General features: G+C 45.2%; 1 protein-coding gene across 1 annotated transcript in view; it reads left to right on the top strand.

Annotated features, from left to right (window-relative positions):
• The window catches only part of MIPOL1 (mirror-image polydactyly 1), a 270727-nt gene that overhangs the window by 215358 nt on the left and 27982 nt on the right, over positions 1-27387 (top strand). The gene's annotated exons all lie outside the window — the stretch shown is intronic.

The raw sequence follows: 27387 nt of genomic DNA, 5'->3' as shown, positions 1-27387 counted from the left end.
GAAAATGAAAACTTCAACAGAGCAGTCTGGAGAAATGTAAGCATAAGACACGTGCATGACCTGGTACCTGCCTGACATAATTGAACATCCAGAACCTTCTGACCCAGCTGCTGTTCTATTACTATTATTAAAATATCAGCAATCAAAAATAGGGTTTTTAGAGGACTTCAAATCAAAATGCTTTGTTGAACAAGAGAAATAAACTCTTGCTAAAATAGATAAAGTAGTAGATGAAATTGGGATTGAATGAAACTACTTGGTAAAATGGCATTTATGATGTAATGGCTTATAAATTACTCTCTGAATTTCTTAGCTGTGATTGTTGCTGAGGATTGCAGCATTTCAGTGTTTCTTGGCTCTTCTTTAGAATGACAAGTCTTCTTACATAAAATCTGATGAATGAACAGCCTTCTCTGGTTCCCTACCTATGGACTTACAGCTTTTGTTTGAAAGACAACAAAGCTGCCCTCTGGATTACTGGGAAATATAGTCATATCAGACAACTTTCCCCCCGCCATGGTTAAATCCTTCTGTCTTATTGTACCTTCATCCTTGCCTGCCATATCAGAATTCTCCCCTCCTTCTTACAAAGTACCAGTTTAGAGAGAATGGGTCATTTCACATGGTGCTTGCACATTTTTGGAACTGCATCACCTGAAGTACATTGGTTATTGGTGGAAAAGCCCCATTCCAGTGTGGTAGCCTCATGCCTTCCAGTAGATTCCAAACACAGCATCTCTATTGTTTATTCTGCCATTTAATGACCAGCTCTCAGAACATTCAGATGAAATAAAATTGAGTTAATGTAGCTTTTTTCCTCATGGAAGACTCAAGTGGAATAATATGAATGTTAATGTCGCTTTAAATATATATGTGTGCAGCCTCTCTGCAAAAGAACTTAATGCTAAAGTCAGCCTGCTTACCAGAATAACCAAGTTTAATCAAAAGCCAAGTTTTTATTGGCTAGCTTGCAGCACAGATTAAATTAATAATAAGACTTGAATACAAGTTCATCACAATTCTTGTCTTTTGGTTGTTCAATGTCATGGACAGAGATTGCGAAACAGGAAAACAGATTGCCAGAAAGTTCTTTTGACAGATTTCCCACAGAACATCTCCAATGTGAACTTTCTGTTATGCCTTGACTTTATAGGAAGTCAAATGCTGGCAATCAACTTGCACTGAAACTCATTCTCCTTTGCTCTGAAACTCATAGTTTTTAAATTTGAATATTGTGGTAAATGTAATTTGAGACACACCAATTTTTCAAATGGAATTAAGATACTAAAAACCTATTTCTGTTCTGAGACAAAGTGTGCTGAAGTCTGGCCCTGTTCAAAGTGAGACTGGCACTTTGCTGCCCAATCTTATGCACGTTTATTCCAAAGTAAATCCTGCTTTGTTCAGTGGGCCAGGCATAGGATTACAGTTGTAGTGTTCCTGGCACTTCTACAGCTTGTGCTCTGATTTGTACAAGATTTGAACAAGAGATGAAGGATATCTGTAGAGCATCCCACGAGCTCTGCCAAAGTGCACCTGGCAAAAGGAACTTTCCAAAGCATTTGCAGTGCTCTGCTTCAACCCCTGTTGTGTGGCCACTTAGCATTCCGGTCTTTCTTCTAAAGGAACTATAATAACCAATGAGGCTCCCTCAAATAATACTCTGAGAATCATTGTACCCAGAAAGCATCTTGAACTCAAAACGGAAACCATTATGTGTTCCCTTCTATGGAATAACAAAACCCACCCATCTGCTTATTCAAAATAACAGCTTAAAAAGGGAAGCATACAGTTAACCAAAAAATTGTACAAGAATATTGAATAATTGTAGTGGACTTCTTCACCTATTATGAACTGGACCTTATCTAAAACTTTTCTGCCTCCCACTGCAGCCCAAAATGCTCCCTTAAATGGTACTCCTGTGGCCAAGGGACCTCCAAGAGCAGTATGGGGAGGGGAGGTTGGAAAGCCATCATGGGAGAGAGGAATCAGCAGAAATCCTCCTCTCCTGAGTGCATGGATTTTTTCAACAGATCCAACTTCATATATATATATATTGACTTATCGAGGACCAAATATGTTTTATCCTAGAACAGCTGGCATTTCATTTTGATGTTATGCAGAAGGCAGGCTCTTGTGACTCCCAGCAAATTCTTATCTCCCCACTTGCTTAGAGACAGAATTGCTGCTGGAAGCCCTGTAAATTCAGTAACTGCTTCTTGGGACTAGCAACCAAGGGGAAAACATCATATGCCCTCAGTGCCACAGAGCTCAGCAACAACATGCTATTCTATAATGCTACTATTTTATAATGACAGACATTGAGATATTTGTTAATTCCCAGTGACAGTCAGCTGAATATTGGCTAATTTTATAACAGTGGAAACAAAGGCCTTGTTTTGGGCCTTCCTGTTGCTTTCCTTTTTCCGTTATTTTACCAACTATTATGAAACTGTTTTATGGCTGCATTCCTACGAACGATTTTCTGGTAGTAAACCTCTATTGAATACAATGAGACTTACCTCCAAGTAGACCTGCTTAGGCATGTCTCTCAATGTTGTTTTTACTCACTTTTAAGCTGTAAAAGTAAACAGCGCTGAAACGGTGGCAATTCACATTTCTCTGCTGCATATTTTCCATCATTTCAAACTAGTGAGTCATGCACGCAAGGGAAGATGGAGTACATAGCTGAATGCCTTTGTACTCCTTTTCTTCCTTTTGCCATGATATGAAGACTTAAATGCTCTCTTGTGCTCAACTACAACATTATGCAGAAAGCCAAAATGATGTGTGTGCGATCAAGTCATAGTCAACTTAAGGCAAATCCTTCTGGGCTATTGAGGGCAATAGACAGACACAAGAGATGGTTTGCCATTGCCTGACTCTGCATAGCAACCCTGGCCTTCCATGTCAGTCTTCTATCCAAATGATGAGATCAGGGTCTGTGGATCATCTCAGGCAGGGTATAATAACATTAAATAATACTAAGTATTATGTACTTAGTAAATAATACTAAATACATAGTAAACAATAAATAAATAATAGGCAATCGTAATACCACAATAATAAATAACTAAATAATAAACTAGGAGACAACAGCAGCAGACCCTTCCCTGAAACAGGAAGCATCTAATTAAAGAAGTCCTTTCTATGATGAGATTTTGAAAGTACCATCAGTGTGTGTGTGGGATGTGTGTGTGTGTGTGTGCGCGCGCGCGCGCGCGCGCGCAACCATCATTGTGTTTTGGCCATAGGCAGAATGGAGCTAGCCCAATTTCCTCACTGGAATATCAATCTGGAGACATGCAATAACGATAAAAGAGAGGCAGAAAGAAGGATCTTATTTTGCTATCTAACTCTCAGGTTTGCTGCCCCCTGCAGGTATTCTGTGTCTTCTGCCATCTCTGAACACAAGACATTGTATTTCTAACACCCCTTCTCAAGGTCTAGTGTACAGAGAAGGCAGCAGACACAGAATACCTGCAGAGGGTAGCAAATCTGACAGTTAGATAGCAAAATAAGATCCTTCTTTCTGCCTCTCTTCTGTCCTTCTTGCATGTGTCCAGATTGGTATTCCTAGGCTACTTCCTGCTTCTTCCCGGAAGTCCCTCTCTTCCAGTTTAGTAAGGTAGTTAGTATCTATTCTGTTTCTCAACTTTCTATCAAAGCTGTAGTTCCTGAATAAACTCTCTTCATTCCCCCCTTAATCAGACTCAAGATCATTCCTAAGATATACCATATCCTACAAGGTAGCAGAGGATAGTTTGTGGATCTCTGATTAAAGGAATAATCTCTGATTAAAGGAGTAAGACTCACCAGAGGCACCTGGATGATTTTCTGACTTTAGTCCAGCATCTTCGCTCAGCTTGAAAAGATCTCCTTGATAAAGATCTGATAGTACTGTTGCTGATCAGCCTGCCGCTAGAGTATGAAAATTTCATAAATCAAGTAGAAGCTAAGAAAAATTTGACTCTGAGACAAACCATAAGCATGCTGGAGGAGTATAATAGACATAAGGAATTCCAGAACTCAGACAGAGGGTCTGGACTGAGGGACTGTGAAAGTGCTATGGGTGCTGTAAATTTAAAATGGGTGCTGTAAATCCGCCCTGAGCCTGCTTGCGGGGAGGGCGGAATATAAATATGATAAAATAAATAAATAAATAAATAAGCAAGAAAGCTGATGCATTTTGTCATGAATGTGGGAAAAGCAGGCACTTCAAAAGGAGTTGCCCTCTCTCCAAACAAAGGGATTCCTCTCAGAGAGGAAAGGGAGGAGGAGGGAAGAATTTCCAACGTGACAAACCAAAACCTGCAAAGAAAAGCTTTATATTAGCAGAAAGTGAACCTAGAGGGCAATTTTGGTATTTTGACTCTGCATGTACAGTTCATATGACAGGGAATAAAGCTTTCTTTGAAACACTAAAAGAAGAAAAAAGGGAGGTGTGTGTAGCAGATGGGAGATCTATAGAAATAGCAGGCATAGGGTCTGGAACATTAAGATGTAAACTTCCAAATGAACAGACCTGGGAAATCTTGCTAACAAAGTGCTTCTATGTGCCAACCTTGGAAACCAGCCTGCTTTCTGTAAATGTGGTTGCAGAGAAAAACATGAAAGTATCTTTTGGAAAACAATGTCTCATTAAGCATGACAAAGAAATAATAGCTCAAGCAGAATGGTTTGTATGCCCTGGAAATGTGCCAGCAAGTAGCTGACTTTGCAAATGCAAAGGAGAGCTCTAAACATAAGAATTGCTCATTAATGTGGCACAGGTGTTTTGGGCACCAAGATGTAAATGCAATCAGCCAACTTCAAAGCAATAATCTGACGAAAGGCATGCAATTTACAAAGTGTGTTTTTGAAGAAAAATGTGTATGCTGCATTAAAAGCAAAGCAGTCAGACCCAGCTTTAAAGGGAAAGTAGCTGAGGAAAGTGAGGCAAGGTAGCCATTAGATTTAATACACAGTGACCTATGTGGTCCATTGAGAATAGTGACACCAAGTGGCAACAAATATATTCTCACTTTCATTGATGCATTCTCCAGCTATACTTTATATTCTCACCTTTATTGATGCATTCTCCAAGTCTACTGTAACATACATGATCAGAGAGAAACATTAAGTGCTGGAAAAATTTAAAGCTTATGTAGCAATGGTCAGTAACAGATTCCAGAGAGGGCCATTGGCATTCCACACTGACAATGGAGGTGAATATGTAGGACATGAAATGAAAAATTACATGACCAAGCAGGGGATTCAGCATCAAGTCACAGTGCCGTACGTGCCAGAGCAGAATGGAGTAACAGAGAGAAAGAATCGCTCTTTCACTGAAATGAGTAGGTGCTCCTTGAAGCAAGGCTACCTGAGAAATTCTGGGGAGAAGCAATTAACACTGCTACCTACCTGCAAAATAGACTGCCCACCAAAGGTGCAAACAGTACCCCATTTGAACTATGGTATGGGCACAAACCCAGTGTGAATCATCTTTGGATCAAAAGCCTACAGTTATGTTCCCAAAGACAAAAAGTCTAAGATGAATCTCCGAGCAGAAGAAAGAATTGTTGTGGGGGTATGCACAAGGATGCAGAGGATAACAAATCCTTAACCCACTTTGTCTATGTTAATGAAAGGAAGATAGCAGATGTTGGTGAAAGTGCACCAACAGGAGAAATTGAAGAACAGCAACAAAGAGCAGTAAAACTACCCATCATGGACTGCGCACATGACACAGCTGCAGAACCCACAAAGCTTACAATCTTAACAAGAATCTGCCGACAAATATGGAAATAAAACAATGGCTCACAGTCTGGAAATGCTCAATCTACATTCCAATCCTGAAAAAAGGAGATGCCAAAGAGTGCATCGACTATCAGACCATCATATTAGCTTCCCATGCAAGCAAAGTGATGCTCAAAATTCTACAACCAAGACTGTTACCATATATAGAATGAGAAATGCCAGATGTTCAAGCTGGATTTAGAAAAGGAAGAGGCACTAGAGATCACACTGCAAACTTGCGAAGGCTAGCAGAGCATACCAGTGAATTTCAGAAGAAAATCAGCCTATGTTTTATAGATTATAGCAAAGCCTTTGACTGTGTGGATCATGAAAAGTAATGGATGGTATTAAATGGATGGGTCACAACATTTGATTGTTTTGATGTGCAACCTGTTCTCTGGACAAGAGGCTACTATCAGGACAGAATATGAGGAAACAGAATGGTTTCCAATTGACAATGGTGTCAGACAAGGATGTATGTTATCTCCCTGTCTTTTCAACCTATATGCAGAACATATAAGGAAAACTGGATTAGATTTAGCAGAAGCTGGAGTGAAAATTGCTGGAAAACATTAACAATTTGAGATATGCAGATGACACCACATTACTGGCAGAAAATAGTGAAGACTTGAAACAACTACTAATAAAAGTTAAAGAAGAAAGTGCCAAAGCAGGATTACAGCTGAACATCAAGAAAAGTAATGACTACTGAGAAATTACACAATTTTAAGGTTGACAATGAAGAAATTGAAATTCTTAAAGATTTTCTATTGGCTTAGTCATCAACCAACATGGAGACTGTGTCCAAGAAATCAGAAGGAGATTGAGACTTGGAAGGGCAGCCATGATGGAACTAGAAAAGATCCTTAAAGATAAGGATGTCTCTTTGGGGACCAAGGTCAAGATAATCCATACTATGGCATTTCCCATTACTATGTATGGATGTGAAAGCTGGACAGTGAAGACTGCTGACAGGAAGGCAGTTGATTAATTTTAAATGTGGTGCTAGAGGAGAAGTTTCTGGATACCTTGGACTGCCAAAAAGACAAATGGGTTGTAGATCATCTCAAGCTTGAATTCTCCCTAAAGTTAAAATAATGAGACTGAAGCTATTATACTTTGGTCACATCATGAGAAGACTCACTGGAAAATGTAATAATGCTAGGAAAAGAGGAAGACTCAAAATGAGATTTCTTGAGCCGATAACGGGAAGTTACAGCCTCCAGTTTATAAGAATAGAACAGTTTGCAAATGATAGGATCACCATAAGTTGGATGTGACTTGATGGCACATAACACACACACATAAGAGCAAAATATTTTTTTAAAAAACAGTGTGAGGATGTCCCAATCTAGTGTGTGAGTAGGATGTGATTCCAAGTGGATAACTGTGGAACCATACTTACCTAAGCATCCTACTTTGGCTCATTTAAATTTGTGTTAAAAGATTATGCTGCTATAATATAGTAGTCTTGTATTGGCTAGGATTACCTCAGAGGAAATTTTCAAGCTTTGCTGTAATCCCCTCCAAACCAAGAATGCTGTAATGGGACAGAAAAATATAACCTGAACCATACTAACTTTAACATCAGCCTTTATTAAAAGAATTAACTCAATTTGACATGCTTAACTACTTTGGAAAATGTCTGCCAGGTTAGTTAATGCTAAAGTCTGCCTTCTGAGCCTGTAGCAAAATTAAACAGCTGGGCAAAGTCTTTTAGCAACAACAGCATGCCCTTTTTATCAAGAAACTGTGGAAATGCTCACTGCCTCTTCCCAGCACCCACAGTCATCCATCCCGTCTTATAATTCAACCTGCAAACAGATTAAGCAGCTGAGTTTGTGGAATGTGTGTTTACTTTGAGCTAAGAACCCTTGTGTGCCACTATAGAGATTCCACTGACACCTCTGGGACAGCCACACAGACAGTTCTTACTCATCAGCAGGGAAACCCGGCTGAGAATTCGCAATTCTTTTGTGACCTCAACTGCATCATACAAATCAGCCATTTGCAATTAGGCAAGACATACATTTGTTAGTTTTTTTAATGAGAGAGAGAAGAGAGAATATTCTGCATTGTAAAAAAATCTGATAGATTTGGCTTTGCATAAGAAATAAGGAAAAGCAAAGTAAGCAAACAATATTTTCTAATGCCCTAACTTTCTGTCCTATTTCACCATTTAGGCTGTATTCAAGCATCCTGCATACCCATGGTTAAGTAAAGATGTGCCTGAACCTGGCTTGTTGCCAGCATCAGGCCTACATAGCTAAATCCCTTCCTCTTTGTTCTTGCATGGGGAACAGTGGTTAAAAGTTAACTCCAGATGCCTGAGACGTATAAATGTAGATGCAAATGTTTGCAGTATACATAATAGTCAATGTTCAGCAAAGATTATATTCATATTTTAAGTATCTATCCATAATTTCTATCAAGATTTTTTCATATCACTTCCAGGATCAGAAATTTCACTTTTGGCATGGCAGTTGACTGTTCTGGGCCAGAAGCTCACAAATACTGAGCAAAAACTCCTTCTTGTGACAGGAAACTCTGCTAGTACAAGAATGGAGAGGAGGAAATTTACAGTTTCATCCAATTCACTCTCCTTTTGGAACCCCAAGGGCTCATCAGTGTTCATTATCAGCTTGGGGGCGGGAGGCGCTGATGACAGAAAGAAAAAAAGATTCCTTTCTGCAAACTTGTGCTGGTGGTATGAATCATTTAATCAACGCAAAAAATAATGCACAAGATTACTAAAAATAAATGGACTAGTGATCAGTCTCATGCACTGAAGACTATATGATACAAATATGTTTTCACCAGTTTAGGAAGATCACCAAAGATGGTGACAACTTAATTATCCAGGGATGACGTTCTAAAGTTAGGAGCAGCTAACAAGAAAATCCTGCTTCTAGTAAAAGCCAGCCATAGTTCCACAGAATCAGGACATTTTCTGCCAATCTCAAAGTCTGGGGACATTAATACTGTCGTAGGCAATTGTGAGTGGGTGGGTGGGTGTGGGGGGGCACCTTATTTAAGGTATTGGCATTTCTTAACATACAGTAGCTTATAAATCAAAACCCACAACTTCACTTGGCCCCAGAAACCTATTGGTAACTAATGCTAGTTATTTTTGCATAGGTGCAATGTGATGTTATAATATCAACTTTCAAATAATGTTTGAAAGCCATGTTTATTCATTAATATCAGTAGAACTTAATTTAAAAAAAATTTAAATCAGTAGAAATTAATTTTAGTCCACTAACAGTACAATCCTGAACAGAGTTAGTTGATGGATGTAGAAGGGTTCAGCTCTGTTTAGGATTGCACTGTTAGAGAACAATTCTAAGCAGGTCTATTCAGAATCCTACTGAGGTCTGTTCCGTAGGACTTACTCCCAGTGAAGTGTTCTTAAACTCTTGCTCTGAATGATTTAGGAATGCAGTTAACTCTGACACCAGTATAATTTTGAGTTACACCAACTGGGAGATGGGCCAGTTTATCTGAAGATGGACTGGCACCAAAGTGTGCTGGTGCTGAGGCACGCAACCACTCTGACAGCACAGAAATGGTCAGTATCTAGGGCTTGCTTTGAGAGGAGTAGGTTTAGTTGGTATCATATGCCTCTCCAGCCTGTTCCATGACCCCAGTGCTTATGTAATGTTGCCCACCCAGCAGCCTATGAAGCCCAGGCTAGCTCGGTGCTGTCACAGCTCAGAAGCTAAACTGGGTCGGCCCAGGTTAGTACTTGGAAAGGAGACTACTAAGGAAGTCTAGAGTTGTTACGCAGAGGCAGGCAATGGCAAACCACCTCTGTTCCTCCTTTGACTTGTAAACCATATGATGGGGTTGCTGTAAGTTAGTTGTGACTTGACAGCACATTCTCCCACTGTACCTCTAACCCATGTTATAGCATAGGACACCACACAACTCTCCTAAGTATAATATAGACCCCAGTCAGGGCATCTGTCGTTCAGCTGACAGGTGTGCAGCATGGGGCTTCATCTCTCTGGCTTATGTCAGGCACACTGATTCTATCCTGCCTGACACATTTGCAAGCTACTTAACAAACAGGTGTAAGCTGAGGCTGTGTATCAATTTCTACATTGTGCTGAGGGTAGAGTGCTTGCTTCCCTAGGTGTGCATTCAAGACTTTTGTGTAACACATAAATGAACTTCTTTGTGTAAAAGACCGAATGCGGGGGTGAGGGGGCGGCGCCGGTATATATGCCCCACTGCCGGACCTGAGGGAAGACTACCTCCCTCCAGGTCCGGCCGGGGCCCCGCCCCCCCAGGCAGCCCCCGATTGGCCGCCTGGGTTTAAATCTATTGGCTGCCGGCCGGCCCCTTGCATGCCGGGCCGGCCGGCCCCGCAGGCAGCCAGCCGCGCCGCCCTCCTTTCCCCCTCGGCAGCAAACTCCACGCCCGGTAAGTCGGGCGTTCGCGCTTGCAGCCTATTGCTAAGGGTTCAAGGAGTGCAGCGGCGCGGCAAGAACCACCAAGACGCAGTACATATGGGAAACTGGCCAAATTTTATTGACAGGAACAAAACAGCAAACGCAGGAGCATTGGCAGTCATGAGGATCGGATCCCGCAAAAGCATTGGCTGGCCCGCCTGCCAGCCGATGACCCCTTCCCCCTTCAGACCCGTGCTGGAGGGGGAGGTAAACCAGGAGTGGCATTCGGAGGGGAGATCATCTGGGTGTACACCCCTGTATGATCCCCCCTGCCACCTGGGAGTGGGGCCGCCCTGACAGCCCCCGAGCTGGGCATGCACCTCCGGCCCACTCCCAAGATCCCATAAGGGGATCCCCTTCCAGGAGACCAGGGCGTGCCCTGATCCCCGCAAAGAGATCCGATCCCATGACCACCGCCACCAGAGCCACCCCAGGGGCTCCCGCCAACGCTCCTACAACCTCAACCATTCCAACAGGCCATCCCTCAGGTCCTGAAGCCAGATGTCTTGCCCCCAGGAAGACAGATGAACCCCATCTGGGCGAAAGAGCGCCTCCAACCGGAAAGAAATGTCCGGGTGCCCAATCGGCAGGCCCTGCCCCTCCGTGATGTATCGCGTCATGGCCCGGGCCACCCTCTGGCGGATTCCATCAACCTTCTCTGGATGCCGTGCATGGCGCCACACCCGCCTCTGGAGCAGGTCCGACCAGAGGAAGAAAGTCCCCGGGAACAGGCCCCGCAAGTAGTCCAAGTCTCTGCACATTGCCCGCTGGAGCTCTGGTCCTTCCCGCCGTCCGAGGTCATTTTCGCCCAGCTGGATGATGAGTGCGTCGGGTGGCCCCAGGCGGCGTGCCTGGTGGACCAAGGTGGGTACCAGCGCCTCCCACAGCATGCCGCGGGCTCCCATCCAGCGGATGTCGATGGCGTCGTCCAGCCCAAGGTGGGGCCCCCATCCAGACGTCGCCGCGTACTTCCCGGCCCAGTGAACGATGCTGTGGCCGCAAATCCACACCCTCCTTCGGTGACCTGGAGGCGGAAGGAACACAAAACAAAGTCAGCAAGTAAGGACCCGCGCGGGGCGGATGTAGGAAAGGAAGGCCCTGGACCTCCAGCGCCCGAGTCGGCAGACAATCCGATCGGGGAGACCCAGGCCTGCCGCTGCAGTGGCGGCCCCGATCCGGAAGGAGTGCGAGGCGAATTCTGCGGGGGGAAGGCCAGCGGCCTGGAGTCCTGCGCGCAGGATGGAGACAAACTGGAAACGGGTGACCGGGGCGCTGTCGCTGTGGACCAGGAATGGGCCTGGGAGGGGGGGGCGGACCGCCAGGTAGGCCCGGACCGCCGCAACGGGGCACAAGGCCTGGCCTTGCAGGGCCCGTAGGCGCACCGTAACCCCCCGGCCTTGTTGATCCGTCTTTGACCTCCGCACGGTGATGGCCACGATGTGCCTGGAAGCAGAAACGTCCCTGAGGGCAACTGCCCGACCCGAGGTGTCCCAGCGAGAACCCGCCACCAGTTCGCTGACCCGGAAGGCCCCGAAGAAGGCCATCGTGAAGGCCGCCCTGAAGAGCAGGGCCTCATAGGTGGACCAGCACATGCTGGGGACCGCCCTGAGGATTGCTCCCAGGATGGGGAGGGTAATAGGCCTCCGCTGGTCGGGGGGGCGAGGGGAAAGCCGCCCCCACCCCTCTATGGCCCGGCGGGCCTCGAAACAATCGCAGGGGTCTGGGAGCCCCTCTGCCCTGCTAAAGAAGGAGATGCCTGCCAGGGCCGCCCGCATGGTCCTGGGCGCGAGGCCCTGGCCCCGCATGTGTGCCAGGTACTGCAGCACCAACGTGCGGGACGCCGGCCAGGGGGCCCGCTTGCTGTTGCTTGCGGCGAAGGCCAGGTAGCGTGTCACGGCCTTGGTGTAGGCTCGCCGGGTTGATGGTGCCACTGAATTCAGGATCCCCTCCATCACGGTGCGTTGCCAACTGCCCACAGAGCTGCTGGAAATGGGTCGGGTGTGCGGCTGGCCTCGGGAGCCAAGCTGAAGAACCTCTCCATCTGGAAGCGAGATAGTGCATCCGCGATGCCGTTATCCAAACCTGCTACATGGCGAGCCGAAAAGGAAATGTTAAAGTCAAGGCAGCATAAGACGAAATGGCGAACGAGACGCATGACCCGCTCAGAGCGAGAGGACTGCTTGTTGATAACCTGCACGGCGGCCTGATTGTCGCACCAGAAGAGGACGCGCCTGTCCCTAAACTGCTCCCGCCAGATGGTCACTGCCACCAGAATGGGGAAGAATTCCAAGAAGGTGAGGTCTCTCAGGATACCAGAGCCGGCCCAGGTGGGAGGCCAACGTTGGGCGCACCACCTACCCTCAAAGTAAACACCAAACCCCAGGCTGCCGGCCGCGTCCGATTGAACCTGCAGGCCGGAGCCCGGGGATAAGGGTGTCTGCCACAGGGAGACCCCATTGTAATGGGACAGGAATTGGAGCCACACCCTGAGGTCCTCCTTGATGGCCGCCGTTAAGCGGATATGATGGTGGGGCGCCGATGCCCCCCTGCAGGCCCTGGATAGGCGGGAGCAGAAGGCGCGCCCTGGGGCGACCACCCTGCAGGCAAAATTTAGGTGCCCAATGATGGCCTGCAATTCCCTGAGAGTGCACTTCTCCCAGACAAGAGCACCTGAGATGATGTCTTGTAGGCGACCCAGCTTATCGAGGGGAAGGCGGGAGAGGCCTGCCTCGGAGTCTAGCTCGATGCCGAGGTAGGTGAGCCGTGTGGCGGGGCCCTCTGTCTTTTCCTTCGCGAGGGGGACCCCCAGCTCAGCGGCCAGGGATTGGAATGCCTGCAGCCGGGACGCACACGTGTCGCCACCAGGGGGCGCAATTATCAGGAAATCATCAAGGTAGTGGCTGATGTGTGGGGACCCCATGCGGCCCTTAGCCGCCCATTCAATAAAAGTACTGAATGTTTCGAAGGCGGCGCACGCTACGGAGCACCCCATCGGCATGGCCCTGTCCACATACCAACCCCCCTGGAATTTGAACCCCAGTAGGCAGAAATCTGACGGGTGGACCGGCAGTAACCTAAAGGCGGACTCCACGTCACATTTGGCCATAAGGGCCCCAGGCCCGCAGGACCGTACCAGGCGAACTGCCTGGTCGAAGGAGGCGTACTTCACGGTGCATAGCTCCTGGGGAATGAAGTCGTTAACTGACGACCCCCGGGGGTAAGAAAGATGGTGGATTAGCCTGAATTCGCCCGGGGTCTTCTTGGGGACAACGCCCAGCGGGGAGACCCTTAAATTGGGAATAGGAGAAGAGGGGAAGGGACCCGCCACCCGGCCTGCCGCCACCTCCTTGGCTATTTTGGCTGCCACTACTAGCGGCAGTTCTCTAGCGGACTTCAGGTTCCCCGAAGAGGTGGGGACCCGTGGGCCGGTGAAAGGGATGCGGAAGCCCCTTGTAAACCCTTCCAGCAGGAAGGCTGCGGCCAGCTTATTAGGGTATCGGGCGAGGAGGGGGCGGAGGGCGTCGACCCGAACCGGGGAGTGGGCGAGACCCAGCTCCGTGGCCTCGGAGCTACTTCCCGCCCGCGGCGGGTGGGGCAGTATTGGAGCCGGATCCCCCATCCTTGTGCACCCCGCTGCTGGAGGCCCGGCCCCCCCGAAAGGGCACTGTGGCCTGCGACCCACGGGTGCAGGACTGGCGGGGGTGGGGAGCCCCGCACGTGTCGCAGATGTGCTCGTAACGGCACTTGGGGCGCTGGCACCTGCCCTGATTGAATTCCCAGCACAGGCCGCGCGGTTTATCCCGGCGGCCCGCCCAGCGCCCCCCGCGGGGGCCCTCGCCCCTGCCGCGCATGTGGGGGCCAACCAGGAGCAGCCAAAGCTTCTGGCTGATTAGGTCCCACCGGGCCTTGGGGCTGTGGGAGGCCCTTTTGCGAAAGGCCTCGTCATAGTCCAACGCGGCCGTATCCCCCGCCAGTGCCCTGGCCCTGAGCACGTTGCTCAAGTGATTAGAGAGGTGCCATCCCCTTTCCGGGTATGCAATCTGGACCACCCCCATATAAACGGAGAAACCTTCCAGCCAATTGTTGAAGGAGCGGTCTGCCACCTCCCTCTTGCCCCCTTTTTTCTCCCGCCTGGAGGAGGGAGCACACCTGCCGTCCTCGGCCTCTGGCCTGAGCAGGCTGAAGATGTCGATGTAGTACCCGTCTAGGATACGCTCGCGGACCTTCCGCGCCAGGTGCATCCCCGGGGGGTCCTCATTGTCCCCGGGGTCTCCTAGGGGGGAGGAGCCCTCCCCCTGATCAGAATCCCACACGCCCCGGGGGTCCCCTTTGCCGGTCTGGGCCCCCCTGCGCCTCTGGGCCCACCCTGGGACGCCAGGGACATGAGCCGCAGTGCCCCAGTACTCTTCCCAAGGGGCCCCTTCGTCCGATGAGGACGACTCACCTGAGGATCCATCGCTGCTAGGTTCCTCGTGCTTTCTACGCCGCCGCCCCTCCTTCCGTGAGGTCCTCCTGCGCTTGGGTACTGGCCGCCTCTCCTCGCTGGAGCTGCTGGAGGGTGGTGACCGTGCGCCCCGTTGCCTCCTGTGTGCCCTGGGGCCTTTCTTCTGGGCACGGGATTGCCTGGGGACCTCAACGGGCTCCGGTGAAGGCGATGCCCTTCCAGACCCGGAGTTCCCCAGGCGATCCACCCGGGCTGTGAGCACCTCGAGAGCTCTGGCGATGCTGTGAAGGGAGCTGGGAGAGGCCTCCCGGCTCCTGCTGGGCTGCCTGCGCCCAGCGCCCCTCTCCCTGGATGCAGAGCGGGCCCGCCTCCTTCCCCCCGCTGCCTTGCCTCCCCTGGTGGTTGGCACAGGGGCTGCAGGCAGGCCCCTGCCCCCCCTTGCTGTGGCAGGGTGCCTTGTGCCCTTGCTGCTCTGGCCCGGCCCGCGCCTGTCCTGGGTGGCCTTGCTGGCCTTTGGCTGACTTCCCTTGGGGGGTTGCGTCGTCCTGGGTCTGCGGGCGCCCGGTGCTTTGGGCCCCCGCGCCGGCCCAGTGGCGGTGGCCGCAGCCTTTTTGGCTGCCGGGGAGGCCCGTTGCGGCCCCTTTTTGGGAGCCATCTGCCCCTGCAGACCAGTGGAGGGGGTAGAAACAGCTCCTGCCCTCCCTCCCTCGGGAACCAAGCCGCCTGCCCCGACCTCCCCTGCGCAGGGGAAAGTGCTGCAGACTCCTGCGGGAGCCCGGGCCCGGGGGGTTGAACCTTGCCCCCCGCGGTAGTCTCTCGGCGCGCCGGCGTTCTTTGCTCCCACCCGGCTCAGTCTGGGACGGGCCGGGGAGCCGCGCTGCGGAGGACGCAAGGGAGAGGCTCAGCTAAACCTCTCCCTCCTCGTGCTCCTCTGGTCTTCCGCGCCACGTGTCCCGTTCTTCTGACTTGCCGGCCGTCGATCCTCTCGCTGTCGCCGCCGAGACCGAATGCGGGGGTGAGGGGGCGGCGCCGGTATATATGCCCCACTGCCGGACCTGAGGGAAGACTACCTCCCTCCAGGTCCGGCCGGGGCCCCGCCCCCCCAGGCAGCCCCCGATTGGCCGCCTGGGTTTAAATCTATTGGCTGCCGGCCGGCCCCTTGCATGCCGGGCCGGCCGGCCCCGCAGGCAGCCAGCCGCGCCGCCCTCCTTTCCCCCTCGGCAGCAAACTCCACGCCCGGTAAGTCGGGCGTTCGCGCTTTGTGTAACACATAAATGAACTTCTTTGTGTAAAGTCATTGAAAACAGTGGGAATGTGTCATTTTCCCCCAACATGTTGCAGCTTTTACCCATCATTTCTGGAGATTTTTTGAAATATAAACATGTTGCTGTTATAAAAAATCACTGTGGAATATCATTATTTTCAAATTAATTAGACTTGAAATCAAATCTATAAGACTGGCATTTTTAAAAAAAACTTTTCTACAATTCCTTTTAAAAACACATTAACTGCTAAATGAGCTGCTCTCATTTTAATGTAACATTTCTAAGTAAAGCTTATGATTGTGGCATTAATTTTAATGTTTTAATGTTCTTGCAATGTGTGTGTGGGTATACATATGATCTTTTTGGTGTCTTTGCATATTGTCATATATCCATAAGGATGCTTCATTCAACAACAAAATAACAAGGAAACTATAGATGCAACAGAATGATAGAGCTTTTCTTTTTTATATAGAAATTTTTATTTTATTAATAGAGTTAAAAGCTTTTCTCATTGGCTTGAATTTGCATAAAATATTTCACTGCCAAAAATGTAAGGATGTAGAAGTAGTAAAAATGATGGGATATATTCAATTTAAGTATGGAAGGAAATGCTTGAAGAAATTTCAAATAGCTTGAACTTCTTTTATTAATTTTAGAGGCATTAGATGTGGCACGGATATCTATATATATCTTTTGTAATGCTACTATTAGATACTGTTAATAAATTCAAAGTGTAAGATTAGAGTTAGCAGAAAATAAGATTTTATTTTATCAAGATATACATTTTGTAAGACAGAACCTGTACTTTAATTTTAATGTAATACAAGATAAAAATCATCTTCATAGATATCACATATAATTATTGGCTATGTAACTATTTTCCTGTAATAGGGTGCATCTTTTGCACTGTTAACATAAAAATACCAGTCAATTGTAGCTATCGTGCTATAGAAATAAGTTTAATTTCCTTTATATTTCTGCTAATGTGGTCAGTTTATAAATCTCAGTTATTAATGTGATGCTGCCATTTAACACACATGAAATGTGCATGGTGACAAATTATATTTGAATAGATGATTGAATAAGTGTCAGGCTCTTCTTTCTCTCAAAGCAAATGTAATCTGAGTGTAGGAATTGTGTGCATTTCACACCAATGTCCAAGACATTCTCCAGCGCCCACTGGAGGGTATAATCTTTCCCAGAATGATCTGAACCCTGCAGTTCAAGAACGAATAATTGAATAATCACACCACAATGTGAGGTGACCCTCAGACAGGGGACTGACCAGTTATCCATATGGGTTTGGGAAAAGATGCTCTGATGTTCTTTTTTGACACAGCTGTGACAAGAATGTGACTAAGACCCGGTAGTCTTTCTGGAGTATAGCTGGCAAAGGAAGCCATGAGTGGAAGAGAATTTAACACATGGGTGTAAGAGCTTCAGCTTCATTGATTCGATCTGAGGGGAATGCCTAATGACTGGAAGAATCAACCTTGGCAATGAAAACACAAAGCTCTTTTCATCAATTCAAACTCCGATTCTAAAGCTGCAGATGGTTACCTCCAGCACTGCCTATTCAGTGCAAGGTTTTATAAAATGGCACTTTACTGAATACTAATAGATCAAAACAAAGATTTAATTACATAAAGATGGGTTGTTCATTTTTAAATGAGGATACAGGTCAGTGTCTCAGAAAAGGATAGTATGAATATCTTTTATACATAGGTCTAAAGTCTTTCTGAGATTTTTAACTGCAAACATTATATCATTAACTACAGATTGTATTCTATAGAGAACAATGTCTATAAAATAGGAAGCCAACTCAGAGCTGGGATTGTGGATTGTGTACCAGTTCTTTTTCCCCCCTGTACAATATCAGTTTACTAATGGCATTACAGCTGAAGTGAATTATTCAGAAATATATTTGCTAGAAGAATTATGAAGACTACTGCATACCTTTAATCTTTCTGTAAAAAATAGAATGGGCCTGGTAAATAAAACTGTAATTTAGTAACATTAAACCAATTAAAAACATTTATACAAAACAGCTTTTTTAAAAAGCAGGGACAAGAAGTAACATTTGACAACTTCCTTTTTTTAATTGCAGAAATAAATTATTCTATTTTGCATCTTTTAATGCATTGTATTGATATTTCTTGAATACTTTTTTTCTGTTTAATATACTTACTCTTCATTTTTAAATGAAAATCAAAATTTTTAGACCTGATTTGTCCAATGGCTCATAAAAAGAAAATTCGACTTACATTAGCAAATAGTTTAGTTCTCCGTGTTAAGGATGTACTTCAATTTCCTTTAAGCATTATGGTGCTATTCATATGAGAGGACATAACATACGTTTTTCAGAATTTTTTTTTTTGAAAAGGTAATTATTGCTTGTGGTATATATACTCATCACACTTTGCCTCCAGTAAGCAGGCTTTACAAGTTTTTCTCCCCCAAAGTAGTGTGACTACAGTGGGCAGTGGCAAAAAAGGAAATATATTGTATATCATGAACGTGATGCTTTTCTCCTTAAACCACATTCAATTCTCTTTGAAAGTCTTGTCCCCATCCCATGTAGCTCTAGTCAAATGACTCACTAGCACATAAAAGTCTTGGGCAAATCTAAAATAGCACTTTAGACTGTGACTTCCATACTCAGTTGAGTTTGCAACAACATTTTCAGAAAACATTTGAATTACTAAATGTGGAATATAAAGTAAATTCAATTTGTTGTTTTTATAGCTGAAATCACTACATTTTTATTGAGACGTTCATTTAGAATTGGGGTGGGAGGTGAGACCTTGTCATAGGTATATATTCAGGGATATTCTGTGAGGAAGCCATAGGTCTGTGAGCATAAGAAATCTAGCAAGGTAAGAAGATGAGTGAGTTAAGTGCCTGTGGAAGTTTTTAAAAAGGAAGATAGTGGAAGTAAACATCATTTGAAACAATTACTTTAAGCTTAATAACAAACCTTACTAACATCAAAACACAGGACTTAGCCCATTTTTAACAGTTTTAAAATAATGATGTGTTTAAAAAACAGTAGAGGTATGGAGGGCTACTACATAAAGTGTCCCTCAGAAAGGCCAAGGTCAAGGAGTTTGCACATCCTATGAACTCCTGGCAGTTAGAGCCAACCTATACAAGACATTTTTCAACAAGATGCAGGGCTCATTTTGAGGGGGAATGCACAGGAACACAGTTCCAGTAGTTCTCCAAAGAGGTCAAATGTCAGGTGGCCCCGCCGACCTGATTTTTGGCCATTTTGGGCCCATTTTGGCCTGGATTGGTCCCAAAATGGCCAGGATTAGGCCTAAAACAGCCAGGATTGGTCCCAAAGCGGCCAGGAAAGGGCCTCTTACAGGTGGTGGATCACTCTCCCGCTCAGCAGTGGCCCAATTCTGATCATTTTGGGCCCCTTTTCTGCCATTTTCAGCCCCTTTTTGCCATTTTTGGGCCCAATTTCGGCCCTGAATGGCCGGGATTAGGTCCAAAACAGCCAGGATAGATTAGGTCAGGGTGTGTGGCATATGCAAATCAGTTATGCTAATGACACATTTCCGGAGATGTCAAGGGGCATGGCATATGCTAATGAGTTGTGCTAATTTCCTGCTGTTCTTTTTCTACAAAATGACCCCTGACAAGATGGGTATGAGTTCCTATACTCATGACTTCTAACTTACTTTCTCTGCTGTTTCAGAGCAGGTATGGGGAAAGTTGTCTTAAAAGTCTGCAGGGGGCTGATTTGGCTCAGGACTGCAGTGCAGGGAGACGGATGGCTCTTGTTTCCCTTCTATGTCATTTTCCTGGGCCAAAATGGCCCCAGAGGGCATCACTTGCCCCACTTTGGAACTGCATGTACCTAGAACATGCAGCCCCAAAGTGAGATAAGTAACTCCTCCCTGGGAAGGCAGGAGAAAGCAAGTTTCCCAGACCCAACTCTTGAGTGGTTTGTCCCTAAGGGAACAAACTTGAGTGGTTTGTCCCTAAGAGAACTCTCCCAGAATTACAACTGATCTCCAGAATACAGGTATCATTCCCCCTAGAGAAAATGGCTGATTTGGAGCATAGACTCTGTGGCATTATATCCTGTTGAGATTCCTCCTCGTCCCAAACCACACAGTCCTTATGCCCAACCTCCAAATGTCAAGGAATTTCCCAACCTGGAGTTGGAAATGCCAGGAGAAGGCAGCTAACCTGAACAGGGTGAGAAAGGCAGAGAAATATGTAAGTGGGAAAGACCTTTAGGGATGTAAAAAACTTCATTACAAATTGGGGTGCACTGCTGGCTTACAGTCTCAAAAACATCCAGGTCAGCCAGTCATTATACATTTTTTAATGTTTTTGCATAGCTGTTCCCTTCACTTAGAGCAGAACTACAAGTGACAAAAGGCACAGGTTGGACACTTGTCAGCTTCCCTCAAGTTTGGATGGGAAATGTAGGCAGTTTGGCAGAATGTTGGACAAGTGACAGTTGAAAAGTCCATTGGACAGCAGTCGGAGAGCCGAGCTGCAAAACTAGGATGCCTACATTTCCCATCAAAACTTGAGGGAAGCTGACAAGTGTCCAACCTGTGCCTTTTGTCACTTGTAGTTCTGCTCTTATGCATAGTTTCTCCTTCCACTAAAATGAACTGGGAAGCCTGCTCGTATGGTAACAGTATCTCCACCTACACAATGGATCAAGAACTCTGAGTTTCTCTGATATTAAAAGTTTTTTTTCTTAAATACTTCACATGAAATCAAACAATTTCTTGGATAGGACTGAAAATCTGCTTTGATCACAGCTCTTGTCCTAGAAATACTAGTTTTATGATTAGGATATTTAGCAGAGTATATTATGTATGACTATAAAAACATTCATATTCTGAGGCTCTGGCTTGCATCCCATGGAAAATTTCTACTAAAAGAAGACAGGTGGTGCTTGCCAACTCTCCCTTCCCACTGCAGACTTCTGACTCCCCTCTCATGCTGTTCTTGGGAGTCCGTTGTCCCCAAGGAGCAGCATTTCGGGGATCATTTCAGGCTGCAATGGGAGGTGAGAAAGTCCCAGAGGGAGATTTATCACAAGATATCAGCCCTTCTATGAGCTTTTATTTCCTCTTGTAGGCTTTTACTTCTAGCATCTTTTGTCAAAAATGCAGCAACTTTTAAAGGAATTCTGCAGGGTACAATATAACTGTCTTAAGTTTCCTTAGAGCAGGTACAGAAGAAAGTCTGAAATTGAAGAAAGGAAGGTTCCCAACATACAAGGTGGAGAGATTGTCTTTAATTGGCACATAAGCTATGGAATATGTGAATAAAGGGCACAGTAAAGTCACTGGATTTTGTGACGGTGGGTGTGCAAACTAAGTCTGCCTTAGGGATTAAGGTTTGTGTAGAATTAAGACTAATTGCAATGTATAAAGGAGTTGTGTGTGATCCAACTGAGAACTTACAGAGTTTATTTAGGTATTTAAGACTGATTGCACACACCACAGTTGTTTTAAACCCTTCAGTAATCCCAGTTATTACTCCACTCAGGAAAATTCATTTGTACAGAAAGGGTTTTTTTTCCCCTTCAGGAACTGTCGTGTACGGTGTAGTTAGAAGTTCTAAGGAAAGTCAACCATCTACTAGATTAATTATCACTCAGGTATAACTAAGGCCATGTGCACACAAACAAACTTTTAATAGAAAGTCCAGTCATTTCAAATCAAGACATATTCCTAAATTTTATAGAAAACCTGCTACCAGCATCCTGGCTAAGGAAATAGTCATGAGAACTGAATCTTAATGAAACAATTAAAAAGCTTTACAAAACTCGAGGCTTAAGCCTTTCTTTCTCAATATTTAGATCAAAACAAACCAACAATGCTAACAAGATGAATGTATGAAGTTACCTAGTGCTCAAATTACAGCACAACCTACCTTTTTTGACAGCCCTCCCCCCGCCCCCTACTAGGTGGCTGAAAGTGTAGGGACATGATTTATAAGAGCCTCATAATTTGAGTGTTTCTTATAGTGAGTCAGTCTATTTATCCTTTTAGTGCACGTTAGGCAGGCTGCCTGGTGGGGCTGACTGATGGTGGTTTCCAAGGTCTCAAATAAGGTTGTTCCCAGCCTACTACCTAACTGCAAATGTTAGAAAATGAGTGAGTGACTTTTTGCTCTGCCACTGAATTCACATCCACATGATGGCATATGAATTATTTTGGCCCTGCTCCCCACCAACCATAGGTGAGATGAACCTGTGGCATAGAGGTAAGAGCATTGGACTAGGATCTGCTAAATAGATTTCAAATCTCCATCCTGCCATGAAGCCTGCTGGATGACACCAGGCCAGCTACCTTGTTCACAGGTTTGCTGTGAAGATAAAATGAGGAAAAGAGAACCACGTATGGCACACTGAAATTCTTGGAAGAAGAATGGGACTAAAATGCCTGACATATGCATATACCTTTGGGATGGACATATAAACCAATCCAGTGTTTTCTCAACTGACAGTGCAATCCTATACAGAAATACTCTTCTAATTCAATGAACTTTAGTTATCTTAGAAGAGTATGACTCTAATTAGACACTTTCAATTAGACATGGGCATGAATCAAAATACAAAAACAAATTTCATGATGAATCGGGCTGATTCATGTTTCGCAAAAATGCGTTTTGTGGGGCCGCAGTTCTCAGGAAATTCACAACTTTTTGGCCTGATTCGTTCAATTCATGAATGATTCGTGATGCCAGACAGGCTGGCGCTGATCCATTGATTCCCTAGGCAACATAAGCCCGGAATGTCTGCAGACCTTTTGTTGCCATTGGAAACCCCAATCTTAGCCTGCATAACCTTAATAGACAGCTCTCCTTGCCAACTGGAGAGCTTCTATTCTGCCCTATACGGCAAGGAGCAGGGTGGGTTAATCCCCTAGTCAACTGAGGAGATGAGCCTTCTGTAGTTATGGGAACACCAATCTCATCCTTCCAAACCCTGTTAGGCAGGTCTGTCTGCCAACCGCAGAACTCCTGTTCTGCTCTATATGAGCGTAATTATATAAGGCACCTCTCTCTGCCTTGTGCTTTTAGTTCCAGTAGACAGAGAGAGGGAGGATCTGTTGCTGGGATTTGGAGTGAGAGAAACTGGAGTTGGGAGCTTTGGGCTGGATTTGCTGCTACTTCAAAAGAGACTGAAAAGCCTCTTTCTTACTTTCCTCACTTGTCCTTGCTGGGAAGGTCTTTGGGTGAAGGTACCTTCCCCCCCACCCCATAGTCTCAGGCCTTTGCCTGGCTCTGGGGCCTATCTTGACTGAGGCCTCCCTTATTTTTATTTTGTTTGTCTTTGTTTCTTCTTAATTCTTTCTCTGCTCTTTTGAGGGCTCACACTCTTCCTTTGGTTTTATTTTGTGCACCTCTCCCACCTGGGCAGGTGTTTGTGTGGTGGTTATGGGGCCCTCCCCCCAAGCCCAGTCTCAGGGCCACTGCCTGGCTCTGGGTCCCAGCTTTGTGGGTTCCTCGCCTGAGGGCCTCAATCTTCTGTTTGCTCTCTCTCTTATTGTGCACTTCTTTGATGCATCTCACTCTTGTTTTGTGCACCTATTTTGTGCATTTTACTTTTATTTAGAGTACTTTTCCCACCTGGGCAGCACTTCTCATTCTTCCCGTTGACCGCCTGCCGGTCAACGTGTTGCAATCTTGGCCAAACTGGGAGGGTGGGTGGAAGAGAGCCTGCTGAAGTCTCCCTGCAAGTTTGGCATCTCTGGGTATGAAAGGGGCTGTTGAAGTGCCCCGGGTTCTGACAAATCACAAAACTAACGAATCGTATCATGAAACGGAACAATTTCTTGGAAGTTCATGTTTCATGATTCGTGGAACGCGAAACTCTTGTTTCATTTTTTTCCCCGTTTCGTGCCCATCTCTACTTTCAATACATCTATTTAGACATACTCAGCTTTACAAAGAAGTCATAAACCCGATTTAGTTCACACAGTTTAATCTTGTAATGAAATATTCCTATACATTCTATGACCATCCATTTTTTTTAATGGAAATGGGAAGGAGGAGAAAAGACAAATAGCAGCAGAAGCTCATTTAGTGTAGATCTGAAAATGTTGATGGGCTTGGTTACTAAAAACACAGCGTTTTAAATACTGTTTGTTCTCTTACGCCATTTTCAGTGCACTGTCCCAGTTAACACTTTGGAGTCTATCTTTCACAGGCATGGCAACACTTCTGCAAGATTATCAAAGAAAGCATATTCAACATGTGCATTCAAGTGCTGAAGCAATTGATTCTAGCATGTTAACAAAACCAAAGCCAGTAATGAAATATAGTAGGACAACAGGATTTGAGTCTAGTGGCAGTCTCTAAGGTGCTACTGGACTCAAATCTTGTTGTTCTAGGCTACCTACCTGAAACTATCTTCATAGCAGGACAAGTTGGCCCTTCTTGTCCCTTACCCTCCTCCTCCACCCCATACACACTGGCACAATCTAGTGAAAGAAAACAAATTGGTTTACTATTTCTACTAAATAGTCAGGGCGAATGAATTGTTGCTAGATTAGTTAATTAAAGCAGCACTGACTTTTCTCAAGAGATTTTGAGGGCTCATAATCTGATGTCCTCTTCCATCTCACTTCCATTCCTTTCCTAGCATGTCTTACCCCTTAGAGTGAGAATAATCTCCAAACAGCAGATATCCTTGTTTCATCTTTTTCCTACAGTATCTCGCTCTTTTTGGTGCACTATAATTGTAGTAATGGTATGTATTTATTTACTTCATTTATAGCCAACTTTTCTCTCTGAAAGTCAAGATGTAGTAGTAGTAGTAGTAAATTATAATGATAATAATAATATGTAGTTAAGATAACATAATGGTAAAACCATTCTTCTCTATGAAATGATGATTTCTTGAGGAAATTTGTGTAACCAAAAACACACCAGAGCTGTTTCCACTGTCTTTATTACCTCTTTATTGCCTTCCAGGCACAATTCAGGGTGCTAATTTTATCCTACAATGCCATTATAATGAGCCAGTGTGATATAGTGGTTAGCATATTGGATTAAGACCAGGGCAGTTGGGGTTCAGATCTTCATTTGTCCCTGAAGCTGTGGTCCTAATCATTGTGTCTCAGTAGGGTTGCCAACTCCAGGGGGGAAAACCTGGGAATGGTGGAGTTTGGGAAGGGAAGGGAGCTCAGCAGGGATATGATGCTATATAGTCGACTCTCTGATGCTGCCATTTTCTTCAGGGGAACTGAGCTCTGTAGTCTGAAGATTAGATCCCTACCACAGGAATGCTGTGAGGATAAAATGAGGGGAGGGAAATCATGTATATGCTGCCCTGAGGTCCTTGGAATAAGGGCAGGATAAATGTATGATAGAAAGATTTAACTGCTTGCAGCACAGCGTACCAATATTTCTGCTCAGTGTTCTAATCATACATGTCTAGGACCCCCCAGGACCTCTATATAGCATTTCTGTTCCTCTAAAGCCCAGCCTTTAGCATTGCTTAGAAGCCCAGCAAGATGTTATTTGAACTGACCTTAAGGATTTGTTATGTTTTTTCCCTCTTTTTGTGGACATTTTGTATCATTTTAATGTGTTTTTATTTGTCTCAAGCCTTTTGAGATGGGAAAGCAGAGAAATGAAAGTAAGAAATCCTTCTTAATTTGTAGACACTCACTCACACACACACACACACACTCAAGCTTCTACATTCTACACAGAGCCACCTACTGTGTGGCTGGTTCATGAACTTTGCCTGAGCAATGCAATCAAAATATTACTTTCTGAAAAAAGTATACAGTGTATGGATTTTACAGCTTATGGGAAAGATGAAAAGACAAAGCAGGTATTCTCTCATTATTTCCTCAAACAGTTCTTTCAGCTGTTGTAACTACCTGAAGAGGTCAAGGGGAAGTGATCCTTCCAGATGTAGTGATTAGTCACATTACTGGCTGAAAATATCAACTTAAGGCCCTTGATTATCATGGACTTTCACACTATATCCTAACAAAAATGCACAGATGGGAAAAGGGAGTGAGGGATTAAATCAAGTCATGCTGGCAACCTGAATGCTGGCATTTTCCAACTTCTCAAATCTTGTCATTTCTTATCTAAGTATAATTTTGCTGTGTTTTTATATGCAGTATAACAGCCATGAGTATTTTTCCATTATTAATAGAATCTGATGATGCCCTATGATACAGTGTCTTGAAATCACTTAGCTATTACAAAATCCAAGGTGATGAATCAATGAAAATACACCAACAGTAAAATCCTAAACAGAATTACGTCAGTCTAAGCCCATTGATTTCATTGGGCTTAGATTGAAATAACTCTACTTAGGATTTCACTGCAAAAGAGGTCCAAATATGAATGACATCTTCTAATACTTGCAGTCCCCTTTCTCAGGAAGACAGAGTCTGTCTTTGCCCTAAAGTTATTCCTTCTCTGCCTCTTTGGTTGCAGCATCACTGCTGTGGAATGGTCTGTCAAAGGAGGTGAGGAGGGGTCCTTCTTGGCTGACATTTTGAGAGATGGGAGGCGGTGTTATTTAGTAGGAATATGGTAGATTAAGTGGTATGTTACAGTTGTCAATATTTTAACTGTGTTTTATTAGTTATAAATGACATTGAATATTCTTTTTTAAAATTTTGTTGTTGTTGTTGTTGTTGTTGAGGGAAACTTTTATTACTTCTGTTTGCCAATTATGAAGTCCCCTTTCTCTCCTTCTCTAAATAATAAATCAAGGCTTCAAACTTGGTTATCTTAGAAGCAGAAAAGTTTTTTTATGAGAAGTTCTCAAAAGAGAATGATGCACACACTATTACAGCAAGGTGCATGCCAACAAACAGGCAGCACCTACATTTATACCAGTGATGGCAAACCTTTTTGAGCCTGAGTGCCCAAACTGCAACACAAAACCAACTTATTTATTTCAAAGTGCCAGCATTGCAATTAAAGCTGAATACTGAGGTTTTAGTTAAGAAAAAACAACTCATACAGTTGTCCCAACTAATTAACATCTCTCTCTCTTTCTCTCTCTCTCTCTCTCACTCACTCACTCACTCACTCACTCAGGAGCCACAAATGAAAGTAAAGCAAGTTAAATCAAAGCAGTTTGCCCTTCTTTAGACCAGAAGCCCTGCTTGCAAGCACTCTCTCTCTCTTCCTCTCTCTCACTCACTCAAGAGCCACGACTGAAAGTAAAGCAAGTTAAATCAAAGCAGTTTGCCCTTCTTTAGACCAGAAGCCCTGCTTGCAAGCACACTCTCTCTCTTCCTCTCTCTCACTCACTCAAGAGCCACGACTGAAAGTAAAGCAAGTTAAATCAAAGCAGTTTGCCCTTCTTTAGACCAGCAGCCCTGCTTGCAAGCACTCTCTCTCTCTTCCTCTCTCTCACTCACTCAAGAGCCACGACTGAAAGTAAAGCAAGTTAAATCAAAGCAGTTTGCCCTTTAGA

The sequence above is a fragment of the Eublepharis macularius genome, chromosome 2, assembly GCF_028583425.1.
Source record: "Eublepharis macularius isolate TG4126 chromosome 2, MPM_Emac_v1.0, whole genome shotgun sequence".
In the NCBI taxonomy this organism is placed as follows: Eukaryota; Metazoa; Chordata; class Lepidosauria; order Squamata; family Eublepharidae; genus Eublepharis; species Eublepharis macularius.
The sequence above is the reverse complement of the archived record's forward strand: the minus strand, read 5'-3'. Positions and strand labels throughout refer to the sequence as shown.